Raw genomic sequence first — 16,388 nt, forward strand, 5'->3', positions numbered from 1 at the left:
AAATAAGTAACCACAATATTATATCAGAGTGTATAATGTAACATTTTAAAGTTTTCAGCTTCATTTTGTCTCATGGACACATTCACATAGAATTCCAGTTATTTTCATCTTTTAACACATTTTTTGTGTTAACTGGAACTTTGATCTATTTTTAATAGTTGTGAGGTTAAAATTTTGGTGGTATAATTGTATAACAAAAACAGAAATCTGTTCCTTGTATTATGTTAAATTGTCATCCTCAAGGGACCAGAACAATGCTGCATAGGCCAAAGCAATTTCTTTATTATTGATCACCTATTTACAAGAATCTCACCAGTCTAATTAAATTCCCTTGGGAAACACCAAATAAAGGTACCAGTAGTCTTACATCTTTTGTCTCCTCACATGGAACAACTCTATGCAGCAATGCCTTTCACTTGTCCTTCTCCTTTAGCTGGTAATACCACCATATAAACTAAAAAATTTATTCTAGCATTGGTAGTTATGGATTGACAGATTGTCCAAACAACATCCTTTGTCATTACATATTTTAATGATGTACTATTTTAGAAAATTCAAACTTGAACCTCCTTTTATAAGAGGTAAACTATTTTTTTTCTGTGTTTAATTTTGTGTAGTAATCTGAATACATTTCAACAAGAATAAATTTGTGGTTCTGTTATACATTGCACTAAATCCTACTTTAGCAAATGAATCTTTGCTAGTTTTGACCCAAGTGATTTCCCCCATGTTTATGACTATTTTGTAATCTCCAATATTTTGCCTGTAATATTGTGCTCTGCTGATCTAAACTTTGAAGGATGGTCCTATGTCAAGAACCCAAATTTTATAAAACACATAAATGGTGTTGGGGTATTTTATAAACAGATAAACATCGCTTAACAATTGTCCTATTTAGAAATAGTTCCAAATTATGATGCTCTGAAAAAGTAACTTTGTGACCAGTCCTTGTATTTATAACCATTGCAGTGTCCCCGTAGTCATGTGATTATTATTCAAGTGCTTCACAACTGTCTGGCACTTGCAGCAGTCACAATATCCTCTGTTCATTTGATTGTCAATTGTGCATTTTAGAGCTGACTTCCAATAAGCAGAACCAATGCTTTTGACAACTTAAGCTTTATTCTGGAATCCTGATTTGTCTGCTTAGCAAACTGGATTCAACTGTTTAAAATGTGTAATTTTTTAGCAAATGCTTTCCCTCACATTTCTGATTTATCTTATTCATATCTTATATTGCTATCATGTTCTCTTCAAGGGAATTAGGAGTAATATACATGATTATTCCTCTCTCTTTTTAACCTATCACATTGGTTAGGTTGATCGAATGCAACTACTATACTCATCCAACTTCAAGCCCCATGATCAAAGGAACATTCATATCTTACAAAAAACTTCAAAATGCCAAAAAAGGTCAGAATCAAATGAATATCAGGTAATAAGAGTCGACACAACCTCCTATACTAGGAAGAAAGAAGTGTAATATCATTGATCTACTGTATTGGTGTAGAGATAAAGAAGATGGTCATTACCTATTATATAGGCAAAGTGGGATGAAACATTATTTTAGTTCTGGTTAGTAAAACAATACTTGGAAGCAACTCAAGCAAATGCCTGCCAGATTCTGTGAGGCAAAAGAAAGGAAGGCACAGCATAATTAGAGACTTAACAACATTTTGTTATTATAGCTTGTTTAAAGTAGTTGTAGTTCTAATCTTCCTGTCAAGTTGATGTTCTGATATTTTACAGGTATTCCTCGAGTTACCACAATTCTATTAGCGGTTAAAAATTACGATTGCCGCCAAAACAATACTTATGACCCAGTCATAAGGCTGGGCCCAAACAAAGCCTGCAGGGATGCTGGTATTGTGGCAGAAAAGCCGGTCTTTTATTCAGATGCTGGCAAAACTGATTTCCTTAGATCTCATGTTCTTACAGCTTCACCAGCATCTGTCTCGTGAGTCAGCCTCTTCGGGAACCCTGGAGATCTTTGAAAAGTAAGCAAGCCATGGAAAATGGAGTAGGGAGAGCAAGTGGAATCTGGGAGACTAGCAAATCAGGCCCAATAGCTATCGACACCAGGCGGAGCAGGATGGGGAGAAGCAACTATGGGGACCCGAAGGGGTTGTAAGTGAGCATGAGATATCTCAGTGGATGGGGAGGTCTTGTGTGGTCAGTCCTGCACATTCAATTAACAAATGCATTGGGTAAAGTAGGGAAGAAACACATTCATTTAACATGATCCAATCAATGCATCTTTGGGTTATGAATGTAATTGGCAGGCTCTATTTTACATTCATAACTCAAGGATTACCTGTACAATTTGATCTGACAAATGGTGCTAAAACATCTAGTAATCTTTCATCACACTTATCTGCTTTGTTATTTTTAGGAAGAGTTTCACTCTTTGAATTTCTTTTCCCCTACCCCTTCCTCTGTGTTACACAGCAGGAAGGGAGATAGTAAGAAGGCCCTAGTGGGTGATAGGTGAGTCTGATTCACTGCTTAAGTATTGAGATAATTCATGCTAATTAGTTAGCAAGTAATGAAATCACATGCTGATACTGTAACTCTGAATTTTCTGAGTATTAACTTGTTCAATATGAGCCTTTTTCCTGTTAACTTGTTACATTGTTGGATATATTCTAAAATGCATTTCTTCTAAACTGTTTTTCGCATGTCAAGTATTTTGGTATGGCATTAACTATAGTATCTTCTTTCATGATCATTGTCTTAATCTATTTTTCTGAAGTTTACTTTTCTAAAACGAGTTATTTAAAATAAAATTGAGTTTTGTGACACTTCCTGTTTTTAAATTGTTTCTAGTGCATAGTGATGTATATATACATGTGTGTGTGTGTGTGTGTGTATATATATATATATATATATATATATATATATATATATATATATATATATATATATTTAAGATATCAATTTTGAATTGCTACTTTTGTAGATTTTAAATCCCTACTTTAGTTTGTATTTTTTATTTTAAAATATTTTAATGCAGTATTGGTAGATGTACAGTATGTCAGTCATATATTTTCCCATGTCATAGTCTCTGTGTTAATGATAAACTTTTGAAATATGTCCATTCTTTGTTTTCAATTTGATATAAGCATTTGTTTTTGTTTCCCTTTACATGCAGTAATTTAAAAGAGTAAGCCAAGTCTTTATTTGTTGTCTGTGGGAACATTTTGTATCTTTCTACAATACAGCTATTAGAGGACTAAATGGATTCATGTGACTAGAGGTTGTGTTGATTGGGTTAGAATTAAATACATCCTTTCAAGCCAAACAATTCCCCCCCCCGCCCCCTGCGCGCCACCCCCCCCCAGTTACATAGTTTTTTGTGCTTGTTGGTGCAATCACTGGATTTAATGATCAGATGGATGAGTTGAGACTTGTGGGAATTTAGAATCAGGACTAGGCTTTCCCACTCTTAAAGTGGGAAAGAGGATGTCTTGATTACAGGGTCTAATGATGCTAAAGGAAAGTTTATAGAATGGTTTCTAATTACTGACAGGCTCATATCCAAAATCTTTAAGTGTGTAATCCAATCCAAAATCTGTAGAGGTGTACTCAAACTTTTTGACAATTAAAATTTTGATCTTCACATATTTATAACACTAATGCAGGGCTACTACCAGCCTTGATATATAAAAATAGAATATTGATGTAAATCTTGTTAGGTGACAGCACCTAACTGACCTTGAATGATCTTTAAAGCAGAGTCAGATTTTGTGCTGGAATAAGAGACCTTGAAGAAATTACAGGATTTAGGCTAGATTGGATTTTTTTAAAAAAGCAAAGGCAGAAAATTTCAGAACAGAAATGATTGCATGGGCATGGGATGTGCAAGAGTTTGGGGCCCATATTTAACCCTTGAACTGCAGGTTCTACACCCCTGTTATATACCCAAACCCTAGTATTAACAAAATAGAAAGAGTTAGTTTAGGGAAATCTAATAATTAAAATATTCACTTATTTAAAAAGAAAATTAAGGCAGGGAAGGGGAAGAAAAGTGAAGTCTAGGGTAAACAGAATAGTTTAAACAGAGGTCTAAATCATACTACAATTTGTATTTCCTAGTGGTCACCAGCCCAGAGAAGTTCTATATTTTGAGTAATTGACACTTATAAGCTGTAATATATTTTCAACAATTGTACAGATCTGCATTTGGAAAGTGTTAGTTATTTGTTGAGTATTTTTTGTACTAGCAAGATGATCCTGAACTTGGCTATATAGCTAATGTGTTGAACTTGGCTACATAGCTAATATACAGTTAGTATATTTGATGTATTATAATTAAACTCTGCTAGGAAAACTGTGCCCCATCCTGACAGGCAACTGCTTTGCTTTGATGTTACCTCTGCCGGAAAACACTGCAGAAAGTTAACACAAAGATGCTTTTTTAGGAGGCAACTGGACTTTCTTGTGTTTCTTTTGAAGATGTTTTGCTTCTCATCCAAGAAGCTTCAGCAGAAGCTTTAAAAGAAACACAAGACAAAGCTGAAGAAGGTTGACAAAAAAGGTGAAATATCTGGGAAATATGTTGACAAACACAAACACAAAATTGTTTCAAAATAATTATGTACCTCTTTGGAATGATATTAAAAAGGATTTAGAAAGATGGGACAAATTACATTTATCATTACTGGTCAGAATTTCTGTAATTAAAATGAATGTCTTACCAAAGATACTCTTTTTGTTCCAGAGAATACCAATACTTGCAACGGACATTCCATTTAAATAATGGCAGAGGGATACTTCTAAGTTTATATGGCAAGGAAAGAAAACAGGAATTAAATATAAGCTATTGCAAGATGCTAGGGAAAGAGGGGTTTGGGTTTACCAGTCTTGAAATTGTATTTTGATGCATGCTGTTTGATCAGGGTAAAAGAGTGGTTAAAACTCTAGAATAAGAGGCTATTTGAATTAGGCCATGAACTAATTTTTGGATGGCATGGGTATTTATGGTATGATAAAGTCAAAGTAAACTTTGATTTCAATAATCACTTTATTAGAGCCATATTGAGAGTCGAATAAATATAAAACAAGTTTCTTTACGAAGTTGCCTCTTTGGATGTCCTCCCAAGAAGCTTTTTTTAGAAAAGAAATGGTGGTGAAACTGGACTGGTACATATGGCAACATATTATCTTTCAACTTTGGAAACCCCACCCTCAGGTCTAAGAAAGAACTAGAACTAGAAGGTCACATCTGCCATTGGTTTAGATATCTAGAAACGAAGGAAAGATTTAAACTAGATAAAAAAAGTCATGGGTTCAATTTTACTAAAAATGAATTTGAAATTTACTATGCAGTAGTGATGATCATATTATTGCCAAGGTCTGCAAAACTATTAAAATTGAATTTGGAAAGTGAACAGGTAAAAACACTGTATGACTCAGTGGGCAAGATATTTTGAGTATAATGTGATGCTTAAACAATGGTAGAATATATGGATGAAAGGTCTAAAATTTACATTGAACTATAATTAAAAGATACTATGATTTTGGGTTTTACTGATTTGTTGATAGAAAAATGGCTGGTTCATACAAGTATACAAATGTAAAAAGTTGAAACTCAATTTTAATGTCTTATTTTACTGCAATAGAGGGAGTTGGAAATAATGCTTTTTGTTTCTTTCCCTATCCTCCTTCACATTTTTTTCATTTTCCCTTTCCCTATTGTCCCTTACTATTTGCTGTTGTATTTTTATAATTTATATTATAAATGAATAAAATTAAAATCAAGTCCTATGGACTATTTGAAGTGGTGCCCCATGGGTGCATAAACACTTCAACCAGAGACCGAAAGCTGCCGTGGGCTATGATCTTGTGCGACTTAAGGCACCCATCCGCTTTTGCAAAGAATGGGTGCCTGAAGCCCCATGAGATCAGGGCACCCATAAGCTTCCAGTCTGTGCATGAAAATGTTTCAACACCAACGGGAGGCATGAAGCAATGCAACTTCGCTGCCCCAAACCTCCCTAATGGCATGCAAACGCTTTTCTGTGCTGAGCCTGGAAGTCTTTGGAGGAGACTCACCAAGGCTGCCTACCGCTGCAGAATTGGCAGACAGCCTCGGTGTATCAGAAGCCGAGCAGGGCATGCTCATCCTTTCTCCCTCTGCTCTTAATGCTTGCCAGGAGCAGGCAAAGGAACAGGCTGGAAAGGAGACAGATCTTCACAAAGTAAGTGATCCAGCATGGCAGGATGGAGGGAGCAATTGTGGGGAGGGATCCCAGACAAGGGAGAATGAGGTATTTCAGTGTGTCAGGGGAGGTCTTGAATGGTCTGAAGCAGGTGACCTGTTCCATCACTAGGCCCCTCATGGCCTTCCCCACCCTGAGATACCTCATCTGTACTAAATTAGCGATTAGCGAATGCGTGGGGGAAAGGAGGGATTGATTGCGGTCAGGTTATGCGATTCACTCATATGAATCCTCGAGTTACGAATGTAATTGGCAGGCTCCATTACATATGTATCTTTTGTTCAGGAGCTAAGAGTGGCATCAATTGTGTTTTTTTAATGAATTCTACATATGACCGAGGTACCCAGTTAGCATTATTAATAGCTGCAGTTTCTGGATTATGCACAAAGATAACTGCATAAAATACTCTTCTGCAATCTGTAAACACAGTAGTACAGTGATAAACTACCACTATCTAGGAAAGACCATATTTGGTATACTAAAATGAAGCTAGTATTAAATTTTCCTGCAAAAGTCACTTGTAACTCTAATGACAGTAATGAACTCTGGCTCACCCCCAAATAATTTACCTATTTTTTTTAAGGGAATCCATCGAAGGTAGAACAGAAATAAATCAATGGCCTTCTTTGCTTTAGATGTCACAGGAAAGAGCTAGGTGTTTTCTATGTACATCTATGTCCTTAAACTGCTAAATATAATCTGTAGAAACTTTAGATAGATAGATAGATAGATAGATAGATAGATAGATAGATAGATAGATAGATAGATAGATAGATGCCATGAAACCAAATTTTACCAAATAATGATGCATCCATGATAAAAATCATTTTTCACAACTCCTAATTTGATTGAAAGTATGCTCTGATCTACTCATTGCCTGATGATACCATGGACATTGATGGGAATGAAGTAAAAGCAAAAAAGCTTAATAAATAATCATATAATTCAGATACAGGTTTCATATCTGTAGGATTAAATGTTTCCTAATTTTGGAGAACTTGAAGAACATTGGTATTCCTTGCTTGTGGGTTTCAGTATTCTTATGCTTATATTAAAAAGTGTAAAATGTTATCATAAAAGAGAAAACAACTTTCCATGTCAAATGAATACATCTAAACAAACCAAAATGCACAAAAGAGTAATTTTTTGTTGTTTCTGCCTGTACCCTAAAATGTGCTCTGACTTGCAGTTGTGTGCATTGTGTTGTCATTTTCATTTTGAACAAAGAAGTGCTTCGGTTAAAATCATGTTGTAACACAGGGGTGTCAAACTCAATTTCATTGAGGGCCTCATCAGCATTGCGGTTGCCCTCAGGGGGCAGGGTGAGTATGGCCAGGGTGGGCTTGGCCTACTGGGTGGGCGTGGCTAGCTCTACATCGTTGGCATCAAGGGTGCCTATGGGGGCCTGGGCAGGAGTGGGACAGATCTGAGGGTCTCTGGCAGAAGGAGGGTCTCTGGGCCAGGGCCAAGGCAGTGGGGGCCGTTCCCTCACTGTTTCCAGGATGGCTTCGCGGGCTGCATAAAACCACTTCGTGGGCCGGATCTGGCCCCCGGGCCTTGTGTTTGACATGTCTGTTATAACATGTACAGTAGTGTGTAGTAAATATTGATGTGATTATAATCAAACTACTGTATCCTCACAATGTCCAATCTCTTTTAAATTTGCTAAATGCTGCTCATGAAAGTTCTTAGACAAATAATAAACAGAAACTTAACAACATAGAAGATTTGTGTCATGCATCTAAAGTCATCACAAAGTAATTGCCTAATCATTTAATAGAGTTTGACAATTTATAAAATTTCATCTTCATTAATTGGCTAAAATTATTTATTGGAGTAGGTAAAAATTGCAACCAAGGTTTCCAGCTTGGTTGGAAACTGAAGCAGCATTTAATGCAGTGTATTTTTTTTTCTAATTCAGCTTTTCTGATACCAAGATTTTATAATTAGAAATTTTTGTGAAATATTTTCTGGCAGCTCTGTCTCTCTCTCCCTCCCTCTCCATCTGTGTGTGTGTGTGTGTGTGTGTGTGTGTGTGTGTGTGTTGCAACTAATATTAAAATTGGGATGAGTTATGCCAACTATTATAAAAATAACTCATGTGAAAAGGAGATTGTAAAATGTAGTCCAGAATTAAAATAAATTTTCCCTTGTATTCAGTCAGAGGAGGGAGGAGACTAACAGGAACTAAATAGAATAGAATTAAATTAAATTAAATTGGTATAACTACTGTAATCATGACGTTATGCTGTGCTTTAAGTATCCGCCCTATTTAAAATATCCTGCTAAGAAGAGGTATATTTTTACCTTGAGGATAAACCCTGGTTGATACTTAGGAGCCTTGTCTTGCTTTGCAGTTCTGTCAGTGAGTTTTATCAGAAGTTGCTCTGTAAGTTATAGAACATTTCACTTTGCTTGAGATTTCTGCTCCTGAGGTGTGACTGGTGAATATGATAGGGTATCTATTTTAGACACTAGGAATGTATTTGTGGCTAGCAAGGCATAGTTGCTGAAAGAATTAACTTGGCATCTCTTTCAAACAGCTTAGAAGTACCAAGTGAGTTTATAAATATTTTTGATTTTTAACAAAATGAATTCAAATTTTATATATTTCTTTTTACTGAATTAGAATTAAAAAAATAAATTTCTTGCATGATTCCAGTTTTATATTGGTGATAAAATGTGTTTTGTGATGAAAATGCTTTTAAGTTTTTCTTAGTAAGGAAAAGAAATTAAAATAGTTGAATTCTAACAAACATTAAGTATTCTTTTTCATATGTGTGTGTGTGTGTGTGTGTGTGTTGCATACATCTGTCATATTCAACTGTACCGTGTGTGTGTGTGTGTGTGTGTGTGTGTGTGTGTGTGTGTTTTGTATTATCCTGAGTGTTGGCTTGATATATGTTGATAATGATAAATGATATTTATTATTATAAACTTAGTTCTAAAAGATTGACAAAATATAATTAGTAATATAATACTAAAAAAGACCTAGAAATTTCTATAAAATATTCCTATAGTCCAGACAAAAACTGAGTACTTTATGAGAATTTTAATATCAAAGGTAAAGTTACCTTGTAATTCAGTTTATTATTTTTATAAAAGTATCCGCAGTTAGGGGCTAATAGTTAAAAGTTATTCTTCATGATAGATTGGATGTTATTTCTGAGAATTTATGTTTATACCTGCTTGTAAGTAACAAAAATGCTTTTTAGTGGATACTTAAGGGCAATTATACAGAGATATCAATGGTTACTATAAAGTAAAAAATCAGATAAAATAGATTTATTGATTGGCAGGAGTTGTCCCTAGATAATCAGACTATCATTAATAATATTCAAATGTTCAAATGCTGCTTAATTTTCTTACTGGAGAAGACCCTGTTCTTTCAGGATAAAATGCTTTTAAACTTATGTTGAAAGGACCGGAATTCTCTATCGTGAAATTTCTGTGTGGGCATGATGGAACATATCTCTTTTTAAAAATCTTGCAAAGCACTTATTCATCTCCTCCTAAATAAACTCCATAACTCAGCAGGATTTACCCTGAACTTCTGTCAAATAAAACTTAACAATTGCAATTTGTTTGTAGTTGTTGGTTTTCTTTTGGGTACAATATTTACTGATAATAAACTGCCTTTCCATGAATTCTGAATTTGGCTCTATAAACATCTTGAATGACTGAGTACCTTTACTTCTGATACTATCTTTGTCTTGACTATGTCGTTTCAATGGTTGAAAAAATAAAATGAGCTCTAGCTTCTCCTAGGTTAAAATTTTACATTTCCTGAATTTTTAAAATTTCTGATTTCTAAAAAATACTTACCCATTTAATAAAAAGAAATTTTTAATTTGTCTGCTTTATTTTTTTCCTAAAACCACTGAGACCTGGTGCCTGCTTGATGTTTTCTAATCTTAAGGATTATCTTTCTAAATAATGCTTAAAATGTAGTGCTTTGTTAAAAAGTCAAGTCTGTAAATAATAATAATAATAATAATAAAAAGTTGGAAGGGACCTTGGAGGTCATCTAGTCCAACCCCTGCTCAGGCAGGAAACCCTATACCATTTCAAACAAATGGCTGTCTAGTCTCTTCTTACAAACTTCCAGTGTTGGAGCATTCACCACTTCTGGAGGCAGGTTGTTCCACTGGTTAATTATTCTAACTGTCAGGAAGTATGACACTTTATAATCCAAGTACAGGTAATTTCAATTTATGACCACAATTGAGCCCAAAATTTATGTTGTTAAGTGAGACATTTGTTAAAGTTATGCCCCACTTTGCGATGTTTCTAGCCATTGCAGTTGTTAAGTTAGTAACATGGTTGTTAATTGAATCTGACTTCTCCATTGACTTTACCTGTCAGAAGGTCACGAAAGGGGATCACATGACCCCAGGACTGTTATAAATATGAACCATTTGTCTCCAAATTTTGATCACATGACCATGGAAATGCTGCAACATCACTTTTTTCAGTGCCATTGTAACCTTGAACAGTCACTAAATGAACTGTTGTAAATTGAGGACAACCTGTAGCAGGAGGGGAGAAGAGAAAATTGTGAAGTTATATAAAATTGTAAACTTGGAGCATTGAAGGCTGTTTGTAATAGAAATAAATATATTAATAGCTATTTTTTAATTTGCAAACCTTAAATGTGCTTAACTAAAATGTGTTTTTCATAAAGTCAAATTAAAATGTTTGCTGCACTAACTGAACCAGAGGAACTGAGTAGACAAAAATGTACATTTTACAATAATGCCTTCCCTAGACGGCTAAAGTAGGAAGCCAAAAGATAACCGGAATAACTGTCAAGTTTGTCCTTGGAGTACAAAATGAAACAGGGTACAGGCTGGTAGAATTTTGACAAGAGAATAGAATGGTCGTAGCAAACACTCTTTTCCAACAACCCAAGAGTTGGCTCTACACATGGACACCACCAGATGGTCAACACAGAAATCAGATTGACTATATGCTCTGCAGCCAAAGATGGAGAAGCTCTATACAGTCAGTAAAAACAAGACCAGGAGCTGACTGTGGCTCAGACCATGAGCTTCTCGTTGCAAAATTTAGGCTTAAACTGAGAAAATAGGGAAAAGCACTAGGCCACTCAGCTATGAATTAAATCATATCCCTGTTCAATATACAGTAGAGGTGACAAATAGATTTAAGGAATTAGATCTGATAGACAGAGTGCCTGAAGAACTATGGACAGAGGTTCGCAATATTGTACAAGAGGTAGCAACCAAAACCATCCCAAAGAAAAAGAAATGCAAGAAAGCAAAATGGCTGTCTGAGGAAGCTTTGCAAATAGCTGAGGAAAGGAAGGAAGCGAAAGACAAGGGAGAAAAAGAAAGATACGCCCAATTGAATGCAGAATTCCAGAGAATAGCTAGAAGAGATAAGAATGCCTTCTTAAATGAACAGTGCAAAGAAATAGAAGAAAAGAATAGAATAGGGAGGACCAGAGATATTTTCAAAAAAATTGGAGAGATGAAAGGAACGTTTAATGCCAAAATGGGCATGATAAAGGACCAAAATGGCAGGGACCTAACAGAGGCAGAAGAGATTAGGAAGAGGTGGCAAAATTACACAGAAGAACTATACAAGAATGAGCTTAACGTCCCTGATAATCACAATGAGGTGGTCACTGACCTCGAGCCATACATCCTAGAATGTGAAGTGAAGTGGGCCTTAGAAAAGCTGAGCAACAACAAAGCTAGTGGAGTTGACAGTATTCCAGCTGAGCAATTCAAAATCTTAAAAGACGATGCAGTAAAAGTGCTACACTCAATTTACCAGCAAATTTGGAAAACTCAACAGTGGCCACAGGATTGGAAAAGATCAGTTTACATTCCAATTCCAAAGAAAGGCAGTGCCAAAGAAATATTCAAACTATCGCACCATTGCACTCATTTCTCATGCTAGTAAAGTTATGCTTAAAATCTTACAAGCTAGACTCCAGCAGTATGTGGATCGAGAACTACCAGAAGTACAGGCAGGATTTCGAAGAGGCAGAGGAACTAGAGATCAAATTGCTAACATACACTGGATCATGGAAAAAGCTAGAGAGTTCCAGAGAAACATCTACTTCTGCTTCATTGACTATGCTAAAGCCTTTGATTGTGTGGATCATAACAAACTATGGCAAATTCTTAAAGAGATGTGCGTACCAGACCATCTTATTTGTCTCTTGAGAAACCTATATGTGGGCCAAGAAGCCACAGTTAAAACTGGACACGGAACCACTGATTGGTTCAAAATTGAGAAAGGAGTCCGGCAAGGCTGTATACTGTCGCCCTGCCTATTTAACCTATATGCAGAGCACATCATGAGAAAGGCAGGGTTAGATGAATCAAAAGTTGGAATTAAGATTGCAGATGATACCACTGTAATGGCAGAAAGTGAAGAAGAACTAAAGAGCCTCTTGTTGCGGGTGAAGAAGGAGAGTGCAAAACTTGGGTATTGACTATACCACAGGTCGGCAACCCGCGGCTCCCAGTCGTCCGGTGTGCACGCACCTCTTCGAACGGGCAGTGGTGCGCGCGCACCTCTCCAAACCTTTGGAGAGGTGCACATGCACCTCTGCCCGAACGGCAGTGGCGCCACTCATTGGGAAAGCTGCCAAGGCCCGTTTGCACAGCTGCCGCATTTGTCCATGTTTGGCGAGCGCGGCAGGTCTCCCAACGAGCGGCGGCGATTTGGAGAGTGCGCGCGCACCTCTCCAAACCGCCACCGTCCCATTCGATTGTCTGCCGCGCTCATCAAACATGAACGAACGCGGCAGGTCTCCAAACGGGACGGTGGCGGTTTGGAGAGGTGCACGCGCACTCCCCAAACCGCTGCCGCCCCTTTTCTGCAGCTGCCGCGTTCGTCCATGCTTGACGAGCGCGGCAGGTCTCCGAACGAGACGGCGGCGGTTTGGAGAGGTGCATGCGCACTCCCCAAACCGCTGCCATCCCGTTTGCACAGCTGCTGCCTTCGTCCATGTTTGATGAACGCGGCACACCTCTCCAAACCGCCACCGTTCGGAGGTCTGCCGCGCTCGTCAAACATGAACAAACGCGGCAGGTCTCCAAATGGGACGGCAGCGGTTTGGAAAGGTGTGCACGCACTCTCCAAACTGCTACCGTCCTCTTTGCACAGCTGCTGCGTTTGTTCGTGTTTGTTTCAAACGCGGAGGAATGCAGCAGCTCTGCAAACGGGGCGGCGGCGGTTTAGAGAGCTGTGCAGCTCCCCAAACATCCGCCTCCACATTTGAAGAGCTACTGCATTCATCAAATGCAGAGGTTTGGAGGTCCCGGGAGAGGGGGATGGCGCTCGGGTGGCTCCGGCGGTGCCCGGGCTGAAGGCATCGCCGCAATCCAGTGCCCGTCGCCTGCGAGTCTGTCTCTCCCCCCCCCGCGTAAGCTGGCGGCACTGGGCAGCAACAGGTGCGTGCAGCTCAGGATGCGGTGCGGGCGTAGAGGGTGGTGTATTTTTTGCTTGCTTTGCACATGCGCGTGCGTGCCCACATGCGCGCGCACATTTTGCATCTCCCACTTTTTTGTGTGTATGACGGAACCGGTTCCGAGTGGCTCTTTTGCTGTTTCAGGTTGCTGACCCCTGGACTATACCATGGAACACAGTGAAGACAGTCATCAATGTGAAAAAAATATGCCATAACAGTGATGTTACCAAGAACTTAATGTCCCTCCAAAATTGTTAACAAAATAAGAAAACTGGTCCAAGGGGCTGCTAAGAGGACTATAGCAACATTAAAGAGTTCTGGCAAGTATTGATTGTGTACTACATATGAAAATAAGCTGTGGTGTGTGCTTCCTAAGTTGTGGCAAGACAAAAACTTATAAAGAAAACATCTGAGCCCAGTTACATTTTGCAAAAACCTACATCAAGTTTGACAAAGGCATGTGAGCAAATGTGTTATGATCTGAATATTTTTGGGCATAATTCTAAAAAGTATATTTGGTACATAACACAGCACATCATTAAAAGTACACCATAACCACAATGAAGTATGGTTGGGGCTGCTTTTCTTCAGCTGAAACTGGAACTTTAGTGAAGGTGAAGAGAATTATGAACAGTTCCAAATATTAGTCAAATTTAGCACAAAACCTTTAGGCATTTGCTAAAATTCTGAAAATGAAGAGGAATTTCACTTTTCAACTCAACACCAACTCAAAGCATATCACCAAGTCAATAAAACAATGACTTCAGAAGAAAAAGATAAAAGTTTTGGAACAGCCCAGCCAGAGCCCAGACCTAAATCCAATTGAAAATCAGTGGAGAGACCTAAAGAGGGCTGTGTACAAGAGATGTCCTCATAATCTGACAAATTTGGAGTGCTTTTTCAAGGAAGAGTGAGTAAAGATTCCCAGGGCAAAATGTCTCATGCTGATAGGCTTCTACCCCAAAAAACTGAATGCTTTCATAAAATCAAAAGATGCTTCAATAAAGTAGTAATTTAAGGGTGTGCATCTTTATGCAACCACGTTATTACAAGTTTTTTTTTACACAAAATATTTCAATTTGTCTTTCAATTGAATTGTAGAAGCTTATGTTATATTACAGGTGGAAAATATTTTGAAGTGATTTTATCTTGGTCTGATTTTTTTTTACATCTCAAAAACCTGCCATTTTAACAAGGTTATGTAGATTTTTTATATCCACTGTATATGTCTGGCACACTGGCAAGCTTAGTATATCAGCTGACTTTTTCTGTTCCTGATGTTCCTTTTTGTCACTCATATGAAGTAGATCAAATGAGATCACTTTATGTGACTCCACAGAAAGACTAGTCTTATACCACGGGTATCAAACTTGATTGCGTCACGTGATGTATTGTGAAATTGCAATGTTTTTTCCCTTTTTGGAGCTGGGGTGGGCCTGGCCTGCACTTGACACATCTGGACCACAGGCTGCCAGTTTGACACCCCTGTCTTATACAGAATAGTCTTGCTTACTAATAATTGGGCTCAGGAACATTGTTACTAAGCAATATGGTTGTAAGACGCAACATCATGTAACTGCATTAACTTATGACGGCAGTTCCAAGAGTCCTAGTTGCCATTGTTAGGTGAATCCAATGTGGTCGCAGTGTCCTGTTTGCAACCTGCTGCTGGCTTTTGCACTGATGCTGCAATGGTTGCAAATACATAGTATCATTAAACACCATCGTAATGGTTACTGAACAAAAGCATGTTAAATAAGGATTCCCTATCCTTCAGGTAGGTTGCAGCAAGAGAATCTTGCAAGTCTGTCTGAGTTTTAACTTTCCTCCCTCTTATATCCCAGGGAGTCAAGAGGGTCCCTAATTTTTTCTGATACATGCTTCTTTTTGTGATACATGCTTCTAGATGTCTTTTACAAGGTCTTGGGCCTTTTGAGTAACCACTGTATTACTGACTGCAGTGGCCAGTAGTATTTATTCAGGTTGTAATATGGCAGATTTATGAAATTTCTTTAGCCGATTGTAAAAAACTAAGGAGGATCAGACCTAGGTGGTACTTTTATGGGAGGTCACTAGGAAATTGAGAGCTGCCACCTACCTATATGAAGTTAAAATAAAAACAAAGAAAAACCAGAAGATAGTAATAACCCAGATTCTGACCATGAAATTGCCTGGAGTTGAATCTGACTTAGAGGCTTTACTTTTTACAGTTAAAAATTTGAATTCTTTTTATATTGGACGTATTCTTGTTCATTTTTGTCTCATCACGGTGCATTTATTTCCCCATGGTGACAGCAACATCCTGTCCTTTTTCTTAGGCTTTGTAGAACAAGGTCAGTGTTCCGGGCCTTCTTAGGACAGGAGAATTTGTCAGCTTTCTTTGCCTTTCTAAGGCTTGCTGCTGAGAAACTATTTCAGTTTTTAAGGTGTTTAAGAGAGAACTTAGATATAAATAGTAAGAAAAAAATGTTTACTATAAAAATAGTAATAGGAAAAGTGGCCTGATAAGCTTGAAAGATTTGCGGGAAAATAAGTCATTGGGATAGACAGGTTTATGAGAGCATAATTTTATTTTATTATTAATCTCAGCCAGGGGAGAATGGGTCTGTGATAGAAGCATGGATGGTAAACACAAAATAGGTAGTGCTGGTTTAATAACTTTAAATGTAATTATTTAAAATTGGACTAATCTTAAACTTACTGAGAATCACATTGAATAT

General features: G+C 37.5%; 1 protein-coding gene across 17 annotated transcripts in view; it reads left to right on the top strand.

Annotated features, from left to right (window-relative positions):
• SLC20A2 (solute carrier family 20 member 2) overlaps positions 1-16,388 on the top strand; it is a 93,897-nt gene that overhangs the window by 33,877 nt on the left and 43,632 nt on the right. Inside the window, exon 2 of one of the 17 annotated variants that reach the window (XM_081343836.1) lies at positions 13,813-13,988. The exons of the other annotated variants lie outside the window; for them this stretch is intronic. The gene's annotated coding sequence lies outside the window, so the exon portion shown is untranslated. The remainder of the gene's footprint in view (positions 1-13,812; positions 13,989-16,388) is intronic. 17 annotated transcript variants of the gene reach the window in all.

This window comes from Vipera berus, assembly GCF_964194415.1.
Source record: "Vipera berus genome assembly, chromosome: Z".
Classification (NCBI taxonomy): Eukaryota; Metazoa; Chordata; class Lepidosauria; order Squamata; family Viperidae; genus Vipera; species Vipera berus.